The sequence below is a fragment of the Arvicanthis niloticus genome, chromosome 15 (assembly GCF_011762505.2).
Source record: "Arvicanthis niloticus isolate mArvNil1 chromosome 15, mArvNil1.pat.X, whole genome shotgun sequence".
Lineage (NCBI taxonomy): Eukaryota > Metazoa > Chordata > Mammalia > Rodentia > Muridae > Arvicanthis > Arvicanthis niloticus.
In genome coordinates this window covers 64509811-64536363 of record NC_047672.1, presented here as the reverse complement: position 1 = coordinate 64536363, position 26553 = coordinate 64509811, and positions in this window count along the sequence as shown.

The window sequence follows — 26553 nt, the reverse complement described above, 5'->3', positions numbered from 1 at the left end:
ATCTTTATCAACTTGACTTTATCTCTGAAATGCAGATATGGTTCAATGTACACAAATCCATAGAATCAGCTGTGCAGAGGTTTGGGGGCTTATGAAGCCTGGGACCTTGTTACAATCTGGACAGAAAGGACTGGGCTGGTATGTAAAGTATTCTTCCTCAACTGATTGTGGAAGTATATATGGCCTGGTAGAAAGATTTGAGGTGGCATGTGAGAAGGCTACTTTTTGTAGGGTTGACAAGTTGGTTCCTAGTAGAATTCTAGTGATTGGTTTTAGCCAAAAAAAACAGTGGTGACAGTATGCAGGCAGACAGATGTGGGAACAAGGCCAGATCCTGAGGATCAAGGAGAGTGTATTGATGAGAAAGGTCAAGCAAACTCATCTGTTAGACCAAGGTTAACAATGTTGAATATCTGGCTGGATGGAGAGGTTCAATTTGGCACCAGAGAAACCTGTGGGTAATGGCAGATAGGATAGTTCCTAAAAGAAACCTAGAGGTAGGTTGCCCAAGAAAAGGGTGGCAAGTCTATGTTGGGGCAGTGGAGGTAAGACCTAAAGTAGATCTGGTGGGTTACGAAGGCTGCATGGATTGGGGTTAAGAGTCAGGACAGGACGTTTTAGCAGAATAGATTCTAGAAAAGGTAGTATATTTTCATAAGTGTAATTGAGAGTGCATTATACTGATTTCTATATTTTGTTTTATTTTTGAAAACTTTTTATGAAAATAGTTTAAGTTTTAGAATTAAACCATATATGCTAATGGAAGGGAACTTTCACTAATTATAGTGGATCAGTGCATAATAAATTCTGAAGTAATGAATTAGTAAAAGGAATCAACTTTGAGAAAATTAAGGGACATATTTCCTTTTCTACTTAGTTGTAATTAATGTATTTCTGAATTTTCTTTGTTCTCAAATTTCATTCACTTAATTTAAAAAAAGGTATTAATTACGTTTTCTAAATTATAAATTTAGAAAAAACAAATTCCATGTATCCATTCAATTAATTTTAGTAAGAAACTTTGATTTTTACAACAGAGTATAATATACTTTCTTCTTTGAATAGACCAAAATTTGTGATAATTTTCTTTGTAAAGTTATTAATTTTAGAGTTAGTTTACCCTATTTTAAATACATATGAATATACATTATAAAAGTGTTACATGTTTATAAAAATGATAGATTTTTGTCTGTTCTGAAGTTGATTTTAGCTTTTGAATATATTTTGTTATTTTGAAATTTATAACAGTTATAAATGTTATGTATATTTTTGAGACTCAGTACCAATTTCCAGAGTGGTAAAAAAAATATAAGTCACTCTTTGCCAAAAATAATACCAGTAATTAAAAACATATTTAGATGCTCTATCAAGTGAGTTTTCAAGATGATTTTTATATAAGGCAGATGTTCTTTCAGACTAACATGAAAGAATAATGTTGCCATGATTATAAACAATGTTCTTTCTACATTCCTGTCTCAGCTGAACAAAAGCTTTTGTTTTAATTATTTTTTATGTTTTTATTTCTGGCCTTTAAAATAAAAAATATATTTGTTCACTGCTTTCAATTAGAATTTAAAAAGCTGGTAGAATATATACTAATATTTTACATATGCAAAATGAATTTATATAATTCTTGAACTGAATTTAAACTAAAAGTATGTAATGGAAATCCATAGTAGATATCTTTGAAAGATAATCATGGCATCCAAAAAAATCAATTTTTTAATTTTAGAAAAGGTGATTCAGTAATGTCACTTGAATAGAGACTTAAATTGAAAACATTAATATGTGTATTATATATTAATAATATGTATGTATAATAATATATATATATGGATGAACAGATAAAAGTAAAAACATTTACTGCTCTTGCAAGAAACCTGGTTTCACAGTACCCACACAGCAGTTCACAACTCTCATAACTACATTTCTAGAAGAACCAATATCTCTATTAAGACACAGATCTCTGTATAGGTAAAATACCCACATGCATAAAATAGAAGTTAACATCTTAATAAATAAAAACTGTATTAAACATTTTTGTACAAAAAGAAATTAAGTAAGCATTACTTAATAATGCTTTGAAAAAATATGTTCTTGCAAACATCTGTGTTGTATTAAAATGGTTCAATATATGTTTACAGTTTATACATAGTCATTTTATATCTTCCTCCTACTGTTGGCAGACATTCTTAACACTTCATGTGACTTTATTTTAAAACAGTCATTTGCTGTTCTTTGCTGATGTTTCTAGATAGCTAGCCTCAAACTGGCCATGCCATTCAATTCATAATTCTTTTTCCTCAGCTTTACTAACACATGAACTGTAGGCATCTTCACTATGTCGAGGTACTTTGTCTTAATTAAGAAGCCGTTAGACAAGCCCTGCATTACTGAGGTACATCCACCAAGCCTGGATATTTGCAAATAATCAATTTTTCATTAAAAACTAATTTTACCAAGATGTTAATATTTTGAGTACTTATGAGTATGCTTAAAATTGTGCCTCATATAAGGATGATAGATTTAAGAGAAGCTCTAGACAGAATAGAATAAAAGCATGGAATCACATGTACACTTGCTACAAATAGAAATGTCTCACAACACTGTAATCCTGAAAGTACAGAATCACACCTCAAAATTTATAAGCTAAAAAACAAAAAAGATTTCTTCACACAAATACATTTGTTCAACCTGAAGAAAGCAAAGTAAAAGGACAAAATCCACAATTTTCCAATTAAGGCAAGCTGTATTTTGGGGTGCTCCAGGGAATGGCCAGCTGGCTGTCACGCAGTAAGTCAGGATTTGGAAGAGCAGTCCCTGCTGGCCTCTTGAGGACCTATTCATAAGAGAGAGTAGGTGTTCATAGCAGCAGGAAAGTTGGCTGTTACACATTGTTAGACGAACACTCTGAAAGGGAAGGGACAAGAGTAAGAATATCCATCATGGGAATGGGGACGCAAATTGACTGTGGGTTTAGAAACATATTTTGCAATTTGCTTCAGTGTAAGAAACAGGAACTTACTCTCAATTACAAATGGAAACCTTAACTTGCAAAGATTCATGTCAGGACAAACAAAAACTTATTTACTACAAACAGAAATATTAACCTGCACAGTACAAGCAAGAACTGATTCTTCCTCTTCTCTTTTTTTTATTGGACATTTTATTTATTTACATGTTAGATGCCATCCCCTTGTTTTTTCCTTCAGGTATAATTTATGGTACTACAGAAAATAGTTTTAATATTAGTACTCTGATCTAAATTTGTAATATACAATCTACTTTGGGATAATTAATAAAATTTTAATCTCTTGTGAAAAAGGAATTTATTAACTGTCTTTTTTAAATTAATTAATTTATTTTTTTACACTCCAGATTTTGTTACCCCTGCACCATCCAGCCGCAGACTGTTCCACATCCCATACCTCAAACCCATCCCCTGTCTCCAGGCGGCTGTCTCCACCCTTCACTCCCTACCCTTCACCCTTTACCCCACCTGACCTCTAAACTCCCAGGGGCCTCCAGTCTCTTGAGGGTGAGGTACATCATCTCAGACTGAATCCAGACCCTGCAGTCCTCTGCTGTATATGTGTTGGAGGCCTCATATCAGCTGGTGTATGCTGTCTGGTTGGTGGTCCAGTGTCTGAGAGATCTCAGGAGTCCAGGTTAATTGAGAATGCTGGTCCTCCTATAGGGTCGCCCTCCTCCTCCTCAGCTTCTTTCAGCCTTTCCCTAATTCAACCACAGGGGTCAGCAGCTTCTGTCCATTTGTTGGGTGCAAATATCTGCATCTGACTCTTTCAGCTGCTTGTTGGGTCTTTTAGAGGACAATTATGATAAGTTCCTCTTTTTGAGCACTCCATAGCCTCAGTAATACTGTCAGGCCCTGGGGCCTCCCCTTGAGCTGGATCGCACTTTGGGCTTGTTGATGGACTTTCTTTTCCTCAGGCTCCTCTCTATTTCTATCCCTGTAGCTCCTTCAAACAGGAACAATTATGGGTCAGAGCTTTGACTGTGGGATGGCAACCCCCTCCCTCATTTGATGCCCTGTCTTCTTGCTGGAGGTGGGTTCTATAAGTTCTCATGCTCTACTGTCAGTCATTTCATCTAAGGTTCCTCCCTTTGAGTCCTGAGGGTCTCTCACCTCCTGGGTCTCTGGTACATTCTGGAGGATCCCCAACCTCCTACCTCTCTAGGTTCCCTGTTTCCATTCTTTCTTCTGGCCCTTAGGACTTCAGTCCTTTTCCCTTACCCAGTACTAATCGGGTTTCCCTCTCCTCCCAACGCCAGTCCACTTCCCTTCCCACATCTCTTCCTCCCTCCCCACTTGTGGTTGCTTTCTTCTCCCTCCTCAGTGGGACTGAGTTGTCCTCACTTGGGCCCTTCACTGCAAGCAGAGCCCTTAATCTGCCCAGTACATTTTTTCCTGTTTTGGTTAACTTGTAAGGTATATTAATAGTTCCTGTTTAATTCCCAATATTCCTTATTTGTAGGAGTAATTTAAGGTCTACTGAGACTGAAACTTACGCATCTTATTCTCAGAAAATAGGAATTCAAATCTAATGATAAAAACACCAATAAAATTATATGTAGGAAAATAGGTTTCAGGATTACAGAAGGGTCATTTCAAATGATAGGCCCTAAAGCTTCAGTTAATATGCCTTTGAATTCTGGATGCATAAAAACTAGTCACATTTTAGATCACAGTATAACAAAGCCATAAATAGCTTTGGTACTATCTAAGAGTATAAGAAGAATATTTGAGTTTTATTTGCTGATATCAGAAGATTACATTTTTGCTTACCATTTATTATTGAAATTACTGTCAAAATTTGTTTGCATTGTGAAGGCTATTAAATACTTCCCTAAGAACGCCCATCACTTATTTGCATTTAACCATCTGTATATAAACTATTAAAAGTGACAGCTATGTCTTTTTCCCTTTGGGCTGTTCTTTCAAAATTAAAAGCATTAGAGAGCACATATAAGGGAAAGTATTCAATTAGCAAACCTTTATTGGCCACCTGTTATTTTCCAGGCATTTGTGGTCTTGTTTTAAAAAAGCAAAAATGGAAAGTCTGTCAAAGAGACTATTCCCTGGTTAGCAAGTAGAAGCCAATTAAATGTATCATTACAATAGACTAAAGTCAATGCTGTAAATTAAGAGTCAATGAAAGGGATAGGAATAAAAATAGGACAGGGATTTCTAAAAAGCATTGTAAGTACTATCTTGAGACTAGAATCATAAGTAATAATTACCCTGTTGAATCTGTGCATGTTGGCTGAAATCTTGGAGAATATGTGGTTTAGTAAGATTCAGAGGAAGAGACAGAGGCAAAAGAAAATATAACAGGACAAGAATGAATGTAAAAGGAATTCTGGATTAAGGAAAACAAAAATTATATCTGAGGTTGACTTTCTGGAGGTAAACCATAGGTCACTTCTAGTGGATTCAGAAAGGCTGAGTTTCTATTCAAACCTGACCATTTATTTCTCTTTAAGATGCAAAGAATCATTGAGTTAGAGTGCTTTCTTACCCTGAACATAGCCCCGGAGTCCAAACCTAGTGCTTACAAAAATACTAATATAATTCACAATAAATTAGAGTGATTTTAAGAAACGATGTGATGATTTCTTAAGAACAAGTCTATTTCTTCTGTATTTTGTGTTGTTTGTAAGAACACTTTATGAACTTTGGAGTTCCTAATACTCTACAGGGCCTTCAATCCTTCCCCAAGCTCTTCCATAAGAGTTCCTGATCTCCGTCCAATGTTTGGCTGTGAGTTTCTGCATCTGTTTCAGTAAGCGGCTGGGTGGAGCCTCTTGGAGGAAAGACATGCTAGGCTCCTGTCTGCGAGCATAATAGATTATCATTAATAGTATCAGGGATTGGACCTTGCCCATAGGATGGGCCTCATGGTAGACCTAGAGGAGGGACAGTGCTTGGATGTAATAATTAATTAATTAATTAATTAGAAATCAAGATTACTTGTTAGCCATTTTCTCAGTTTCTGCTTCATCTTTGTCCCTGCATTTCCTTTAGACAAGAAAAATTCATGGTCAAAAGTTTTGTGGGTGGGTTGTAGTTTTTATCATTCCCCTGGGAATCCTGCCTGACTATAGCATGTGGTCTCTTCTGGTTCCATATCCCCAATGTTATGCTTTTAATTGTGGTCACCAGCACTGACTGCTGGGAGCATCCCCTACTCCAGGTTTCTGGGACTTCCTAGATGTTCATACCTCTCCCCATCTCCAGCAGCTGCATATTTCCATTCATTTTCTGGCCCTCTGACCCCCTGGCCTTTTCTCCTGGTGTGGGAAAGGGCTCTACATCTAATACAAACATACCAATTCCCCACAGGAAGACCAACAAGATCAACTAACCTAGACATTTGGGAGCTCTCAGAAAATGAGCCACCAACGAAAAAGCATACATGAGCTGGACAGAGGCTCCCAGCTTGTATGTATCAGCTGTGCATCTCAGTCTCCATGTAGCTTGCCCAGCATCTGGAGCAGAAGCTGTTCCTAAAGTTGTTGTTTGTCTGTGGAACCTGTTCCCCAACAGGACTGCCTTGTCTAGCCTTAGTGGGAGAGGAGTCATCTAACCGTACAGAGACTTGATGCACCAGCGTGAGGGAATACATGGAGGAGGGGGAACCCTCTCAGAGGAAAAGGGGAGGGGAGTGGGGAAAGGAACTTTGTGAGGAAGGGACCTAGAGGGAGGACAGTGCTTGGATGTAATAATTAATTAATTAATTGAAAATCAAGAAGAAGACTAGATGATAATAAGTGATTGTTTGTAAGCTGCAGACAAGATTCTGTGTATGTCTGTAAGAGACTATCTACATTAGGTAAATTAAGATGGGAATACCCATCTTGACTGTTGATGCTGCCTGTTGATGTATACTAGGAGCTTGAACTGAATGGCAGACAACAGGAATGCTGATCACTCTTGTCATCCTGTGGGTGCAATGTGACAAATAACTTCAAATATTTGTTGTCATGCATTCCCTCTCCATCTTGAATTTAACTTTGAATTCTTAGACAGCATAAGCTTTCCTTACTTACATTTTCTTTGTCAGAGTTTGCATCACAGTTATAAAGAAGGTAACTAATACCATAAGCTGGGTCTCTATGGCTGGAACATAGAGAAGTCATCAGTGGGAGATTAGACAGTGGCTCAGTAGTTGAAGACCTTCTCCAAGGTTCCCCACATCAGGCTCCAATGAAGAGAGGTAGTCCAGGTCTTAAGATATGGTCTTAAGATCTTTATTGTCATGGCAGAAAACGAATGAAGCTATACCCCGTGTTCTTCGGCAGTGGGTGTGGGGGCTGAGGATAAACACCTTTTGCATGGAGGACGGTCTGAGAAGAAATGCTTAATTGGATAAGCCCTCTGGCCTTTAGGTATCTCATGAATATGGAGATGTCTTGAGGCTCCTTGGCCTGTAGTCACACCCTCTACCTGTGCTACACGACTGATGGCCACAAACCTCTCTGTGGAAGGGGCTGTAGAGGGGGCTGTAGCTATGGGAAAGCATCCAGGGATCCCAGGAAAATGCCAAACTCCTGCCATCCTTGAGGGTCTCCGGGGTTCGAAGAATGTTCGACCAGGAACCCAGCTGCCTCTCACAACACAGAGCCCCACAGCTGCATCCAGTGCTACAGAACACCTGGTGTGTCCAGTCTTGCATACATTTGCTTTCAACATTTAATTTTCTTTGGAGATTTTTGTCCCTTTGCTCCTCCATATTACACACTAGCTGCTAAAAATCTCAGGAAACAAATATGTCCACATGAAGGGAATTATTTGAACATAATAACTAAGAAGATAGTACATTTTAAAAATATGTAACTTATGATTGGTGACTTAAAATTGGTGTTTTAAAATATGATTCCCCTATTTTTGAAGGATATGAAAATTAGTTTCTTTTATTCCTTCCTATATCCACAGTAACTCTATGTAGTTTAATAACTTCTCAATATCAATACTACCTTTGACTAAACCCTTTTGCTCTTTTGCCATCTCATTGATAGATATCCCCTTTGTGCCATGAATAACAAAATTCATATGTGTGGACATATACACACAGGCACATACACATATAGAGAATTATAAATAAATTAAATCCTACTAGCTACATGTCTTAAACTCTTAAATCTTTCACTCCCATTATTCATTCATTATAAGACAAAATGACAAAAGACTATCTTCTAGGAATAACCATATATCCTTTCTTTATATTCCTGTCACATATGCTGTTAATATTTAGACACTAGAAAATACTTCTGTTTTTCATCTGATTTCTTCTAATACATTACACATGGATTTTCTTCCAGAACTAATCTATGATAAAACCCCATGAGTGCTGTACGTGACTATTCCAGGTTACTCCTGTGACTTGCTAGGATGCCATACATGAATCCTTGTGAATGTTGTCCATTCCAGAAGGAAGGTTTTGTCTAAATGAATATTATATGAAGACGTTTGTGAGAAAATCTTCCCTGGGGCTTTGTGGCTAAGGAACTTTTATGGGACAAAATTAAGAATAGGATTCCTTAAAGGACGGATGCTCAATAAAATTATTTTGTCAAGAAATAATTGGGTGTGACTATATGGCAGATCTTTCAGGAATATAAAATATGTGTGTGAACATGCATATTTTTGCTTGGGTTAAATAACCATATTCTCAGTGTTATGTCATTTTTGTTTTGTTTTGCTCTCAGTTACTTTAAATTTAGTTTGTGAAATCTTTAGAGACTATCTACATCTTTGTGATGTATTAGTTTCCTCATTCTATTTGTGATTTCTTACTGGAAAATTAAGAATTTTTAATCATTAAGGGCATGATTTTTTGGCATGGGAACAATTTTATATGGCTTCTTCGACTATCTGAATTTTGTCCTATAGAATCTTCCAGAGATATTAAAAGTTAAGAATTCTGAGACTATTTGGTGTCAAAGTGGTTAAAAACTGAGACCAGAGGCAGCCCAATAATCTTCAACATAACACTCCTTGGTGACACACAGATTACTGGAACATTTGTTATGGTTTAAAGCTGAAATGACTTCTACAGTGTACCCTATGCCTCCTACATTTAAGCATCTTCAGCCCAAATACCCTATCAAGAGAATAAATATGTGTTAGTTGAATTCTCCAAACCTCAAGGTATCCCTCTTTATAAAATGTGGCTAGAAATTATCTTTTATCTTTAGATACTCAAAGAAAATACATGTCGGCTTTCACATCACTTTCTCCTTATGTTTTGATTCTGTTTTTAATTGTTTTTTATTTCCCTGAGGCTTGATTCACCATATTGTGGTTGTTTTGCTAAGAATCAAAACCAAGAAAATGGACTCAGTATGAATTATGACTTTTTTCTTTTTAGGACAATAATGTATTTGTGTCTTCTTGGAACCAACATGACAGATCTAGAAGTTACATTTCTGGAGGACTTGACCTGATAGCAACACACAGAGAGAGAGAGAGAGAGAGAGAGAGAGAGAGAGAGAGAGAGAGAGAGAGAGGAGAGAGAGTTTCTCTGAGTCACGGTCAGAGATTTAAGGATAGAAAGTCATCACTGAAACCTGACTTGTGAAAGATGAAAGGAACAGGAGTCAAAGAAGTCACTTTTCAAAAGGCCAGTGTGTGAATTGCTTGAGGCACTTGCCTTTAGAGGAAGCAATGGCTTTTGTTATTTTTAGAACAGTGAGGTTATAATTTTTGAATGTATTACTTCTAGATCATGAGTCAGGCAAACAGCAAGTCCAGTCAAGGTAGGGGAATAAAGGAGTTCCATGTTCATTTGCTTTGAGCCTGAGAATTTTGGATTCTTTTATCAGAATTACTAGAGTGGTGGTCTCAGTGTCTCTGTTAAGGTTATTGCTGGCACACAGTGAAGTCCAAGGTCATTTCTGGTAAGGAAATGTGAGCTTCTGCATCGTGACAGCACCATCTCAGATGGTTCTGGGGATATCTCTTTTAAGTAGATGCCACTCAGCTTACTACAGGTATAATGTGCAGCCAGAAAACTAGACCTCCGACTGTAAAGCCATAGTGCTGCTGTGGACCAGATCAGCAGCTCCTACTGGCACAAAGGAAGCCAATTAAGAGTAACCAAATTTTATACATATCAAAAGTTTAAGATTATCTCTTGTGAATTATGATACCAATGTTGATTGATGAGCCTGATTTGGTTGATTATATAATGGAGTATAAACTTACATCTCAATTAAACATCTGCAGCTGAGGATGGAGTTGCGGAATTGAATCAGTCTTTATGCTTTGAGTTGCTGTGAGCACTTAGTTCTCAATATGATTGATCAGTGTCAAGTTTGCAAGTTATTGGCGCTGTATGCCTCCCTAAGCTACTACTAATGTCTTGGTCACTCTATCATTTGTCTTGTTTGGTTCAAACTTGTAAAGTTTGGATTCTAGATTCCAAAACAGTGAAGTATTAAATGAATAACAGACAAGCCAGTAGTTAACAGATTGGTATATAACTGGCTGTTGATAGTTAAGAATTATTTTTCTGTAGTAATTATTACTTTCATAAAAGATTCTCTGGTATATTGTGTATATGACTACAGATCACAGACTAGAATGCTGAATCTATTTTTCCTTTTAAAACAATTTTTAAGATTTATCACTTTACTTATATGAGGTTTGTTTGCCTTCAGGTACGTATGTACAACATATGCATGCTGCTGCCCTCTGAAGAAAGCACTCTGTCTGCTGTAACTAAAGTTATAAATGGCTTTGAGCCACCATGCAGGTGCTGGCATCAGAACTCAGGCCCTTTGCAAAGAACAAGTGCTCCTGACGGCTGAGCCATCTATCCAATACCTATTCTTTTCAAATACAATGTTATTTGCTAAATGACAGTATTTATTTGGGATTTTTTGTTTGTTTGTTTATAATGTTTACCTCAATTTTTAGCATTCCATATTGTTTCTGGAAAAAGTTCTGGATGACTAATTTTACTTTTCTGCAGATATCAGGGAACCATAATTAATTATTCTCTCATGAGCCTTAATATTGAGAAATGTTGGGGTAGTAAAAGTTAAACTCAAATGCTTTCCCTACTGGATAGGCAGGTGCCTAGTGCATGGAATAACCTAATTAGTGGCTATCAGAAAAATATGTTCTTGTGCCTGGTTTCTGGAACTTATGTGATAGGTGTAGGATTAAAAATCCTTAAGGATATGCAGAGTCACTAGTAAGAAGCCTTGTAAATTAAATCATGTTTGTGTAGAAATAGAACATATCCCATTTGACTTTAATAAGAACTGTTGAAAGGCTTTGGGTTTTTGTTTTGTTTTTCTTTGCTTTTTTCTGAATTTTTATTTGCATTTTTATATGTTAAGTTGGTTAGCAATTTGGGTGTTTTCCTTTATTTGATTTTAAAAGAATTCTTAATTAAGGGAAGCCTGAGGTAACTAAAGGGACTTGAATTAAGGGTGACTCAGACCTGGGGCAAGACAGAGCTCCACTTAGGTCCCTATTTCCATTTTATAGCTTCAGTAAGAATCTCTAAGAAACTTATTACATCTGTCAATTAAGCCAGCTGTGTGACCCAAGGGTAAGTGAATGTTTGTAAAATGGCTTTCAAATGCCTGGAATGTATATTTCCAGAAAGGAACTCTGTGTCTTGGTAATGTCTCAACTTCAAAAGCGAGAAAGGTTTTCCCAGTGTGGGTTTGTGCAGTACTCTGCTATGTGCAGCAATGTGGGTGATTTCGATGATATGTTTTAGGTTTCTAAGAGCAAACAAACTTCATCCTTAATTTACTCATGAGGACCACTCATAGATGATGGCCCACATTATTGTGAAAATATTCAGATTGTGCAATTTGATAACTAGGACAGTCAGTGCTAAGCTGACTGAAATTTTCCCAGTCAAGTCTAGTCCTTTGTCAACTTCAGACCAGTTAAGGAATGGAAAATAACAATATTTGACTTATTTCTTTCATCAGTGATGGTGAAAAGGTCACATATACAGCCTTACATATGTCTGTGGCTTTTCACTCAATTAAACCTAATGGAATGCTGGGTCATCAAACGGTCTTGAGGAGAGGTTGCCTGTTCCAGCTTGAGGAGACTTGGCAGTGGACTAAAGACTCAGATGACCTCTTCTCTTTGAGTTGTAAATGCTAAGGATCATAGGTTTCTCTCCACCATATTTCAGGGGCTCCAATATCTATTCTAAGCGTCCATGACTCAATATGCAAACAACAGACCAAGAAAGTTGTGTGGATAGGAATCAATAACAGGCTTCATTTTCATAAAGAATTACTTTAAGCATTTTGAACACTGAGATTGTATTTGGATTTTATATTACCAGCGTAGTTAGATGTCAGTTACATGTAACTTTATCAAACAATTCTTTGGGATGGTCCCCAAAAAGTCACTCAAGTGCCTGCCCCAGTACTATTGGCCTGGATGGCAGAAGAAAGACACTATGGTCTGGACTGCCACCGGAGACCATGTGGATGTCTGAGGACAATGTTGCCCCTTGAAGGACCTGCTCACGTGAGTGGCCTGTGCAGCCACCTGAGGCCATGGACATTTGGTCCCATGCTGCTGTTTGGGTCTGTGGTCCTATCAAAGCCAGGGGTATGTATTGATGTTCCTAGATGTCTCTGGTCTAGACTGTCCAATGAGGCATTGTGCTAAGCTGGCCCTGCCTCTTGCCTGAGCAGCACAGTTGGGCTGGCCTGGGTGGTGTAAGAGGCCAGAGGGCATGAGCACAGGAGAGATGATGCCACTTTTTGTCTGCCATGAAGTAGTGTGAATGAGGAAGAGATGCTTCTGCCACCACCTACCTCACCATCTGCAGCAGAGGAGAGCTGACCCTGTCCTTTGACAGCTGCAGCACTGGAAAGAACAGGCCTTACACCTCACCAAGCAGCACAGTAGAACCTATCCTGGAGTGTGGGGGTAGATGGTCTTGCCCATTGCCTGCTGAGGCATTGGGTGAGCTAGCTAGAGCAGTGCTAGAGAGCGCTTCCTGGTGGTGCAGTTGTGCTGGTTGCTGACCAAACTCAGCAACCATCCCAGCTTCAGGACCTTGAGTTGGTCCACTCCAACATCTACACTGATGAACTGTTGTCACAACAAGAGGATATTCAAGAGGAGTCCTGTATTCATAATGCAGCAGAAGCCAGTGGCCTCAAAACAGACCAGTGGCACATTGCAATGAACATTTGAAAGTAAAGATGTGTGGACAAAGGGTATACTGTGTGGCACAGTATGACACACTACAGCTTCCACAACAAGATTTTTTTTTAAATTCTATCCTCTATGGGGAGGGTACAAGGGTGAAGGGCATATATAAAAAGATAGGGAGATTAGTGGGATTGAAGTGTATAAGGTGAAAGTCCCAAAGAATCAATCAAAGTTTTAAAACATCAATTTTTATTTCTGGATAAATAAGTATCTTATCTAAAAGCATTTCAAAATTATACTTCATATATAAGAGTTCATGAGTTATTTATGCTAATACCTCTAATGTAAGATTTAAATGACCAGAAAATAAAATGTATTTCTTGTATCAAATTATCCAGATAGTTTAACCAACATAAAGAAAACAAAATGGTTGAAAGTGTTAAGAATGTATCTGTTCCTCCTTCCCTCCCTTCCCTCTCTCTCTTTCTCTTCCTCTCTCTCTCTCTCTTTCTCTCTCTCTCTCACATACACACAGAAGTATGCACACTTTGCTTAGCTTCAAGTAAAGCATCCTGCTTCTGAATATGAGTGAAGAGTGTTATCCACTAATATCACAAAGCTCATATGGGAAAAACTAAACTCCTTTCTTGACCCTTTAAATTTGTGCTCAGTACAGTCAATAATACAAAAAATATTATATTAAATGACTTATTTAAATTATTTATTTTCCTACATTTTAATTATCCAAAAATTGTTGATAGGATTTTAACCTTTGAAAAGTTAATTTTGTGTGTTACAAGTACCAATTATATATAAAACAAAATATTTACTTTAAAAAAGACAACTAATGTAAGTCAGAAAAAAATGGATGAACACCTGGCATTCAATGTCATGTAGTCAGCCTGCCAGATGGGGTTTATATTCTCAAAGGACGCCCTTCTATGACTATATTTCTTTACCATTACTACTTATCGAGGGTGAAATCATTAGTAATTACTAAGTTGAATTTTAAAAATATTGAAACAATTATAAAGCCATTTAAATATAAACTAGTACCTATAAATTTTGAGATTACTATAAGATTTTCTTGATTCAAAATAACTTGTTTGATTTCTGGTTAAACCTAAGAGTTATTTTCAAGCATGCTCTTAAGTGCCAGTCACATGCCAACGCACCTTATAAATGTCAGATAGTACTCCTACTATATGAGCAAATAACAGTTCAAAATTAACCAGCACCTCAAGTAATATAAAGGTTGTTTCCATATCCAAATATGTGTCATAATATGAAATGGATATTGAGACATTTTTAAGTATTACCTCATTAATCACCTTTTTTATACAAAACTATGGCAGTCAAAACATTAAAATAACAAGAGAAAAGAATTGTGTCTCTTTGGGTACATCTACATTTAAGATATATGTCATTGGCTCTATTGGGGGCATATAGAGAGCAAGAAAACCCCCCAAACAAAATAAGGTAAGATAAAGGTAGAGATGAAGATGGTGACTGTAGGGATCCGCGGTTAGCAGTGATAGCATCCGTCATTACAAGATGGCGCTGGCATCCTGTGCTCTCACAAGTAAACAACTAACTGCGCAGGTGCAAGAGGCGAAAGCACACCAAGCCACTGCCAATCCTGAGGCGTAACAAGGGGTGATGAGTGAACAGCCAATCAGAAGTGAACAAGCCACTCTAGGGTACATATAGCAGTGCCTTTCCTGGGCTTGGGGTCTTTCCGCTTCTACTGATACAAGAATAAAGCCTCGCTGTAGTAACCACCCGAACACTGCCTCACGTGTCTCTTTCGCGGGCGAAGGGGACATGGAAGAGGCCCGGAATAGGTGACAGAGATAGAGATGCAGATAGAGGGAGAAATGGAGAAAATAAAAAAAATGGTATTTTACTTCCATTAATTTAAACTCTAAATTCAACACAATATAGGTAAGGTCATAGTTGTGAAAATGTGTCATAAGAAAATTACTTGCATAGAAAAATTATGTGACAATATATAGTTAAAATTTTAATTTTCAGAAAAAATTGTATCATCTAGGAGAAGTATTTTATGAAATATACAGTGGAAACAATAAATATTTTGACAGTAACCATCTATCGTGACCAAGAAAGAGTTTGATCTGAACTAATAACCCACATTTAATGATGTGAAAAAATAAATCAGTTGAGAAAATAGATACATATGTTTATTTTAAGCTATGGACTTAAAAATTCAAATAATATAATCACTCTTTGGCTCTGTCCCTACCTGTCATGAACTATCTTGATTTTTGTATTGACCGAGAAAACTTTGATAATGGTCTCCTCATGTAACTTGCCTAAAGGAAGTGTGCTATAGAGTATTAACAAGTTGGCATAATAGCTTACATGTGAAACTTTTGATTTTAATCTATGTGAGTCAGTTTTTAAAGTCTAATCAACTCTACACTACTTAACTGTAGCAAATATTTGTCTTTATAAACCTGAAGTGTAGGTCATCAAGGTTTGGACCATTATTAAATAAACAGGGCGAATGTTTTAGTAGTATCTCTTCACCAAATTTGTGATTCCTTACCTGTCATATCATCAACAACTTCAAAAATCTATAAAATTTATTTCGTTGTATTATAAATAATTGCAACCTGCTGAAAAATTGTATCTTTATCAAATTGTTCAAAATTATGTTAAAGTGCTCAAGTTTCATTGCATATATGTGTGAAATATTCTCAAATATATCCATCAGCCTCTACTTACGAAAAGTAATTATTGTCTTTTTTTCATTTTGACATTAAATTTTATTGAAGAAAATGTAAAGCAAAACATGTCTAAAGAGTTGTGTCCATTTTCTGCTGTCTTATGAAAATCTTTATTTATCATGATTTTAAGGTAGCATTGGGAACTCTATCTTTATTATTTCTCTCAAAATTTTGCTTCAAGTAACTACATCCCAAGAGAACATACACATGAGAAATATAATTGTCTCAAAATAACCATCGAGTTAGTTCCTAATCAAAAGCAGGAACCTTTCCACATAAAGGGGCAACCATGTTAAATAAAGACTAGATTAATACTATCTTGGCACTAGCCCGATTGCACATGGTAATGGCTACATATGTTATGCTCTAGAAACTCATAATTCTAAAATCAAGAGATAGTAAATATGTTTTAAAAGGTTCTAATGCATTTTATTTGTACTTCTTAATGCATGTTCCCTACTACCCTTAAGTAAATATTTACAAAGAGAAATAATTGAGTAATAAAGTCAATACCTTAGAATCAGTATTTTAGAATGTTGATCAATTGTTTATGCATTTGTCATACAGCATTAGAGTGACAACTCAACAACACTAGGATAGATTTTAAACTGCTAACAGGGTAGATCACATGCAAAAACAACACCAAGCAACCAAAAAATTGGTATTCGCATTTAGAGGAGCATCATCTGATCTTAGTTAACTTCAGTAAATACTAGATTTAATGTTTACTTAAGTATTATTTTCACATGAAAGAGACGTGAGATAAAAGATAAAGAATTTTAGCATAAAAGATAGAGGAAAAGAATTTGGCATAGAGTCTATACTGCACTATAGATTATATCAGTACGTATATCAAGGCTTTTTGATATGACAGATTGGGAAGAGTATCTACCGTCTTAGCAAGGGTAGAAAGTGTGCTGTAAAAAGTGTAAAACAAATGGAAATATTCAAGAAACAACTTTGATCTTATATAAAGTATAGATAGTTAATACTCGGGGACAAGCTAAATAATGAAACAGCACATGCTGAGGCACGGAGGGTACGAAGTGGAAGTGTGTGCAATAAGGAAGAGAATCCTGTTGAAGGTCTTCATGGTGATGCTGGAATGGAGAGTGCTCTCAAAGAATGTGACTGCAATGATGATGATTGTTGGTTTGGCTCCAGAGTCGATTCTCAGTACCTTACTCAACACTCACTCTGGCCTTGGAAATGGTGCAATGATGAAATATACAGATGCATCACCATCTGATGTAGACAAGACATTTAATGAATGTGCAATTAAAAATGCAACCAGATCCATCTACCAGCATTGTTGTCAAGTTAGAAAATGAAAACATGAAAAAATCGCAAAAACTGAAAGCTTACATGAAGAGAAATAAATATAAAGTTGATGAGAAAATCAGAACTGGTTTGTACATTTGCTAAATTAGATTTGTGTTTTATCACATCCAGAAGTTCTGAAAGGATCTCAAAGCTGAATAGTAGCATTATTTTATTCATATTTTATAAAGAAAAATTTTGCTTATTGTGGAGAAAGGTTTGTATGTGTGATAACAAGCAACTGAAGTCAAAGAACATAGTCAAATGGCTTTACTGATACGCTAACATTGTTGCTATAGCCTTGATCTCACCTAGTGCCTGTTAAGATGAATATGAAAATTCATGTGAGGGATACTTGGCAGCATGGCTTACAATAGCGCAGGGTTGAATGCAAAGTAAGAAGTGCATCTCCTAGATTACTAGAATGATGCTTGGAAAGCTTGTCATCATTCTTGTGTGTGAATGCTTGTTCTACTTTATGAAGCATTATGAATTTGACATCCATATGCCCCTTAGGTTTGTGATCTATAAAATGGAGTAATAATCTTACCTGCCCAACGGGATACCCATTGAACTTGCTTATCAGATAGAATTAGAGCTCTAGCTAAGTGTTTCATCCTTAGTGGGAGGAGGCAATGTAAAACTGTTATTATGGGAATCAGAGTAAAGTGGGGGATATGAAACACAGACCTTCAAAATCATTTGGATATGGATAATGATGTAATAGCTTCATAAATGGGAGGACTTAAAATGAATGGCTAGCATGGAGCTTATGCAACTCTAGTCAAATAATATGTCATGGAAAGGTGGGTTTGAATATGTAGGCAAATACGTTATAGGCAGAGAAATTTAAGTTTTGTTTACCATGGAAGGAAAGACAGAAGTCTTAAAAATAGTGTTGGCCACCCATATTCAATTCTTACTAAGAGGGTAGAAATAGCTCAGTAAAATGTTTTAGTTTCCAATAAAGAAGTCTTGTTTTTAATGGTCCACCTTGGACCTAAACACCTGTGTGGAATAAAATCACTGGCAATGTTTTCAAGAACTTGATGATAAAGTAAGAGGTAAGAAATTTTTAAAGATTAATTGCATCAATGATTTTTAGTGTTGGTAATTCATTTAATTTACAAAAATGCAAAAATGCTATAATATATAATGCATCAATGCATGTGGAGCTTAAATACAGGGAAGATTTAATCATTTGTTCAGAGAAAAGGTAAGATGAAGTGAATCTAAAGATGGTACAGATTCTGCTAGTGCTACTGCCACTGCCACTGCCACTGCCACTGCCACTGCCACTGCTACTGCTACTGCTACTATTACTGGAGAAAAAGTGAATGAATGAAGCTCCCATCTGAGTTGGCACATGGAACCCCTAGGCTCTGTTTTTCAGGATATAGGTAAAGAGAAAACACATCTCCCTTTGATCCCCGACCTTTGTGGAATACAAGATCTTGACATTCTACATGGCCTGGTGGTGATTAAACTAGCATATTAACAGAAGCATATTTCAATATATTATATAAGATCAGACAAGAATGATGGATAAACCAGATCTATCATGTATGGAGAAGTCAAAGACTTTTAGACAGAGAAAATAGTGAAATTTAAGTTAATTACATCTGCTTGACCCATTTTTCCTTCAGCAATAAGAATAAGTCAGGCATTGATAGCTGTGAGCACGAACAGCTAAACCAAGTGGGACTGGATCCAGATTCTAGCTATTACTAGGTTTGTAAACCTGTGCTAGTCAGTCCCCTGGGAAACAAATGCCAAGACTGAAATTTATCACCAGATGGCTATCAGGAGTTTTCTCAAAATATCAGCAAGAAGAGCAGAAAGGAAGACCAGTAAGAAGTAGCACAGGGAAGTGATGATGTGATTGCAATGGTGTTAGTGGGACACATTTCAGACTTCCATGCAGTAAACTGGAGTTAGGCAAAACATTTAGCACAGTCCTTCAAACTAACCTCAATATCCAAGAAGCCCTTGGAAGCCCTCAGGAATGTGTTGCTTTCATATTCAGTCATGAACTGAGAGTATCCTGAAGAACACGCCCAGACACAATAGAAAGTGTGAATTTCAAAGAGCCCAAATGGAAGTTATTGACAAAATTAAGCTTTCTGTAGCTGGAGGTCTGAGACTACGGTGTACATGCTCAGGGTCACCATGCTGTTATACACATGCTTCTGCTTTGAAGCCAGTACAATTGAACCATATCCCACATATCTGAATTTGTTCCTCACAGGTACATGTATGAAATGACAATTGACCAAAAGTCTTTTCAGCACATGTTTCCTGACATTACAAGAATAACTTTCAGTTTGTTTTAGGCTGAGCATAAACAAAAAATATTATATTTTAAATTTTACCATATAGGTAAACTTTCTGAAAGCTTTGCATAATTATCACAAAGTGAGAGTTTACCAAATAATATGATAATAAGAATAGATAATTTCAAGTCTATTATAAGATAATAAGAATAGGCATACAGGTTGTTATGTATTTCAGGGCATTTCTAATAATATACAAACTTATCATTGTAACTAGTTATGAATCATCTGTCATGGGTCACTATAAGAGGGACAGAAAAGCTAAAGTGAAAACAAAGGAACCTAACAGTTTTAAAGTCACATGTGACTTACAAACACAGAATAAATACAGAAGAAAACAGCACTAGAATTTTTTCATAGGCAACATCTTCAAATTTAATGGTTGGAGGGCCATTTTTTCTGCTAGTAATTGCTTTCTTTTATAAGATTTTTACATTTAGAAAGTCACATCAGGATCACTAAAATCCCTGCAGTCTCCTGACATTTCACTCATTATTGCTATTTCAGTGATGTGCTGATCCAACAAATAAAAATCAGCAATATCCTCAAATTTTATGAAATGTTAATATAATATATGGGAGAAGAAAATCAATAATTGAGCAGTGCCCTACATTTTGGTTTAAACTGTGCAATAAGAAGTGCCAGTTACCTATTGACCAAGACACCAGCCTTTTAATATCATGACCAAATTCTGAATAAAATAAAGTGCCAGATTCCCTGCTTTCAGTAATGGGGTTGTTTTACAGTGAAGACTTCTGAGCAACCACAAGTCAGAAGCAACATCTCACAAAATAGCTAACTTGGAAAATGCATTCTTCAGTAGCAAATCATATAGTGTAATTTATTTGTAAGTTAATATGTGACAAACTTTTGGTTTGTCATCATCCAAGTAGCATCGACAATGTAATCAGTCACACACACACACACACACACACACACACACATACACACACACAGGTACTGCCAGTTTCACTCATAGCTCCACAGTTTCTCTAGAAATATACAACATGATAAATCTAGAGAAAAAAAGAGATAACTTTAGTATTTTGAAATAAAGTCTTCCAATGAGAAAAAAGTATTATACCAGATAGTACAATAGAAATACAGTGCTCTCATAGTAATTCTTGGTTACCAGAACACTTTCTAAAATAGCATATTGTTTTATGTCATAGAAAAATTTAATAGTAAAATTAAGAAATTTAATAGTAAAATTAATGAAAATACTCCAATATTGGGAACATTGTAAATAGAATTTAAAACTGATTTTTTTTACTTCAAAGTAAAACTATTAGTAATAACTTTGAGAAAAAATATGTAATTTTGAAAATAAATCCATAAATTATACTTCAGAGCTTTCATAGTTCAAATAAATGTGAATACTTATTAACAATGTATGTTCAGAAACTGACTATAGCATAATGTAGCCAGCCATTCAGAAAGTTCTTAGGAACTAGAAATGCTTCCAGAACCATTATTCAAGGGAAAAATCAACATGCTGATTTTTTAGATATTTTAGAACTGATATTTTATAAAATAGCTTATGAGTATTAAAGAAGTGTGCCAAGCAGCCTTCTTTGTCTTACATTAGATGCAATCGTATCTCCTCAGTCAACCTTATTGCTACCACCTAAACCCTGAGCAATTTTTAGAGAAAAAAATCAATGGATTCTTTATGGTTAAAAATTCTATGACAGAGGAAGCAGAATTTAAAATCTGACTCGTTTTAGATGAATGGAGCATAGGAAATTATCTTTAATCTTTGGAATTAAATGCATTATGTTGAAGGCCTTTGAGACAAGGACCAATTTGAACTTATAAAAAGTATGTAAAATTCCTAACACACAAGCAGGCCTGGGAGGTCACCACTTCCACCTTGCTTTAGAAAAATGTAAAAAAGGTTTGTAGATGTCAAAGCAGATAGTTCCCCTTCAGCAAGTTTTTGTTCCAACTTTACTAGATCTTAGCGCAATCTGCAAAATTCACATCTGAGGTTTTATGCTAAGCATATCTGTTGAGTAGCTGAGAGGCAAGTATGCTTATTTTTTTTTTTTTTATTTTTTACAAGTCTATATGAGTGAACAAATAAGCATTATGTAAAGGTTTCTACAAGTATCTCACAGTATAAAATCAGTGTTATTTGGTCCACAGAAGCATATTCAAAAAGAGTTTTCCCTCTAGTCTTCACATCAGTTTACTCTAAATGTTTTAGGAAATGCAAAATCACACTTATACATGAAAAAACAGAATATTTCCCAGGACTTCAGACTCTAATAATCTAGCATGTACACAATAAAACAAATTACAGAAATAATTAGATTGACAACAATAATTAAGAAACAAATGCCTATTCTTTGGCCTCATTAATTGTAACTACAACCAACACTGTGGGGACATAATGAGATAGAAATCCACATAAAAAGCTGTTCTTATTCATTCTAAATATTATTCAAAACCAACTTATAAACTTTCCAAATATATTTTGATAATACATTTTTAGAGATATCAGAAAGGTTGATACATATGTATGTACATGACTGTGGTTTCATTCAATATATTATCTAGTGCACACCATTGGAAAGTTAAAGTTGCCTCTCCACATGCAATGTCTGTCATTGTTTGGAGCCTTTTAAAAGATGTCCTTTTTGTTTAGAATCCTAGAACTACAATCAATGAATATAGAAAATGAAGGTATTGTGAAATGGCAAAGCATTGTAGATGAAAGAAAGAGAACTTGTAGAACTCTAGAAAAGAGAGTACTCATACTTAGTGGTTAAGAAATTAACAACTAGTTCCATCTATTTACCTAAAAATTTCTTGAATTCATTATTTTTAATACCTGAGTAGTACTCCATTGTGTAAATGTACCAAAATTTTTGTATCCATTCCTCTGTCGAAGGACATCTGGGTTCTTTCCAGATTCTGGCTATTATAAATAAGGCTGCTATGAACATAGTGGAGCATATGTCCTTGTTATATGTTGGACCATCTTCTGGGTATACACCCAGGAGTGATATAGCTGGGTCCTCAGGTAGTGCTATGTCCAATTTTCTGAGGAACTGCCAGACTGATTTCCAGAGTGGTTGTACTAGCTTGCAATCCCACCAACAATGGAGGAGTGTTCCTCTTTCTCCACATCCTCACCAGCATCTATCATCATTTGAATTTTTGATCTTAGCCATTGTGACTGCTGTGAGGTGGCATCTCAAGGTTGTTTTGATTTGCATTTCCCTGATGACTAAGGAGGTTGAGCATTTCTTAAGGTGCTTCTCAGCCATTCGAATTTCCTCAGTTGAGAATTCTTTGTTTAGCTCTGTACTCCATTTTTAAATAGGGTTAATTGGTTGTCTGGAGTCTAATTTCTTGAGTTCTTTGTATATATTGGATATTAGCCCTCTATCAGATCTAGGATTGGTAATGATCTTTTCCCAATCTGTTGGTTGCTGTTTTGTCTTATTGACAGTAACATTTCCCCTGTGCTTAAGTATTCGAGGGTCTTCCCCACTTTCTCTTCTATTAGTTTAGTATCTGGTTTCACACATGGTATTTACTCACTGATAAGCAGATGTTAGCCCAAAAGCTTGAAATAGACAAAATTCATGACCACATGAAGCTCATGAAGAAGGAAGACCAAGTGTGGATGCCTCAGTCCTTCTTGGAAGGAGTGACAGAATGCTCAAGAGAGCAAATAAGGTGACAAAGTATGGGACAGAAAGTCAAGGAGGGGCCATCAGGAGACCACTCTACCTTGATATCCGTCCCGTGTGCAGTCACCAAAGATAGATGCTGATATGGATGACAGGAAGTATATGCTGACAGGAGCCTGATGCAGCTATCTCCTTGAAGGTCTGCCAGAGTCTGACATATCCAGAGGCAGATGCTCACAGCTACCCATTGATCTGATCAAGGGTTCCCAATGAAGAAGTTAGAGGACTGAAGGAGCTGAAAGGGTTAATGGCCCCAAGAGGAGAGCAACAGTGCCAGCCAACCAGAGCTCCCCCAAGGTCTAAACCACTAGCCTGGGAGCACAAAGAGAGGCACCCATGACTTCCCATGACTGTATACTTAGGAGAGGATGGTCTTGTCTGGCATGGGTGGGAGAGGAGATCCTTGGTCCCATGAAGGCTGAACACCGAGTGGGGAGGAATTTGAGGGTGGGGAGAGGGGAGTGGGGGGTAGGTGGGGGCACACCCTTGTGGAGGCAGGAGGGGGACTGGATAGGGGGTTCCTGGGTGGTGGTGGGAAAGGGGTGAGGGGATAAAATCTGAAATGTATTTAAAGAAATAAATAAAAAAAGAAATTAACAACTAAGGATATGCATAGGCACCTGATTTCCAAGTACATGTTCACAGCCTGTAGACATAATTCAGTTTACATTGCCCTTAAGACAGTAACTCTGGAACAGTGCACAGTTAAGGCAACTGACCTTAATGGAATTAAAGAAAAAGAACACACCCTCATTTAACCACAATTAATCTGCTTTTGACTTACTGTTAAGTGGATTTTTTATGTTTTATTTGCTAGATGCATTATAGATGATGAAACCTGTGACACTCAGGGGAATGTATTTTTTATTCTTTTCCAAGATTATTAACTACTAAGAATGGCATCTACTTGACTGTTTAAAGCAGATACTCAAAATGCTTGAACTCACTACAATAGCCACAAGAGCTGATCCCCTTAAATCTCTCCCCTCAGATCTCAGGGAACCCTACAGAAGAGAATGCAGGAGTTGTGAAGACAGAAGGACAAAGAAGACCAAGAGAAGATCCTCTAAAACAACTGAGAAAAGCTCATGTAAATGCACAGAGACTGTAGCAACAAGCACATGTTCTGGGCCCCTTTTGAGTCCCCTTTGCCCGCGAAAGAGACATGTGAGGCAGTGTTCAGGTAGTTACCACAGCAAGGCTTTATTCTCGTATCAGCAGAAGCGGAAGACCCCAAGCCAGGGAAAGGCACTGCTATATGTACCCTAGAGTGGTGTGTTCACTTCTGATTGGCTGTTCACTCATTACCCCATATTACGCCCCAGGATGGGCAGTGACTTTGGTGCGCTTTTGCCTTTTGCACCTGCGCAATTAGTTGTTTATTGTGGGAGCACAGGATGCCGGCGCCATCTTGTAATGGCGAATGTTGTCACGCTCACCGTGGCTCCTAACAAGCACAGAGCCTGCCCAGGTCTCTATCAGGTCCTCTGCATACATGCTATAACTTTCAGTTTAGTGCTTTTATGGGATTCCTGAATGTATAAACAAGTCGGTCTCTGATTCTTGTGCCTTTTTTTTTTTTTTTTTTTTTTTTTTAGAGCTCCTTTATTTTCCTGTTGGCTTTTCTTCTCCAACTTTAATATGATGGTGTTTCCTTTATTTCATTATACTTTATTTTATTGTTATCTCTTAGAAGCCTGTTCTTCTCTAGTGAAAGACAAATTGACAAAATGTTCTAGCATGATCAAGCTATATATGCCATTCTTGAGGCTTGACCAAAATAGAAATACTGACTTCAGGCCATGAGTAATTTTATCAGCAATATCTACCACATCAATGATCAGCAGAGCAGCCTTCTTGAAATTTATAAGCTCACTATGTAATGTTAAAACATCCAGAGAGGTGTTAGAATTATGCCAAATACACTGCAAGTGTCTTTAAACTTCTTCCTAATTGTAGTGACTACCACTGTAAATTTTAGAACTAACATGAATCCAATGATATTTGGCATGACACTCAAGATTGCTCCTAACCTTTAAATTCTGAACCTCCTTCCAATAATTTGAATAGGATAAAGAGCATCAGTCCATTCTTCCAAATGCCTATCTAAATCCTCTTGTATATTCAACACATTAGTAACATTTTTTTGCTAACTGATTAACAAACGTTGCTGTCTTAACTTCTTGTGTCACAGCAATTGCAGAAGCAGTGGTGCTAGCAATTAATGTAATTAAAGCTGTTATACCCCCAATAATCAAGCCTACTACCCTCTTGCTTCTGCTTAAAGCCTGACTCATTTCTTCCAGTACTTGCAAGCTATTTTTAGAATACCAAGGTTCTGTGATACTGAGGGAAAAAAAGCTGGTTAATAGACCCCCATAACTGACACGCTGGATTTCAAAGCACAAACACAATTAAAAGGTATACCCTTTTTGTCCTGAGAATACTTTTATTTCTGCCCATCATGTTAAAGCTTGTCTTTAACAACATTAACATGTTGGCAGCCAAAGTATGTGGCTTGAAACTGAAAATGGACCCCCAGAGAGAGTTATTAAATTAACAGGTTGGCAACCCAAAGACAAATAAGATTCTGCATAGAGCCTTACCAACCTAAGAAAGAAGTGCATTGCTTTGGATAATGCATATTCCATGATGGGTAAGGAAGGCATTCTTATCAGAATGACGTAAGACTGGCTCAGTCATGTTAACGAAATAAAAAAGGGGAAGAAGTAGAGAGCCTCTGAGGCTGCTTGGCAGGAATATGACATTGGCCAAGGACAAGGAAATGGGTTTCAGGCAGGAATCTGACATTAGGCTAGAACAAAGAAGTAATTTCAGGCAGGAATCTAAATCTTGGGCTAGAACAAGGAAGTAGGCTTCAGGCATAAAAATGACTTTGGGCTAGGACAGGGAAGTAGGCTCAGATATTTTGGTCATCTGATAACCCCTTAGAAACAGTGATCATGGGAGTATTCACGGAATTGTGTTTAATACCTTGCTTGTTCTTTGACTATTTGTGTTAATTGTCTTACTTGTTCCTTGACTATTTGCATCTATTGTATTGCTAGTTTCCCAACCTGGAATTGACCTTAATATTTGCATGTAACTAAAATGGTAAAAAGAAAAATCAAAAAAGAGGAGGGGAGATGGGATCTATTCTAGTGAAGGGAAATGGGAAAAGGGGATGACATTTGAAATGTAAACAAATAAAATAGCCAATAAAAAAAAGAAAGAAAGACAAATGGAGTGGATCCTGAATGGCAAGGAGGCAGGAA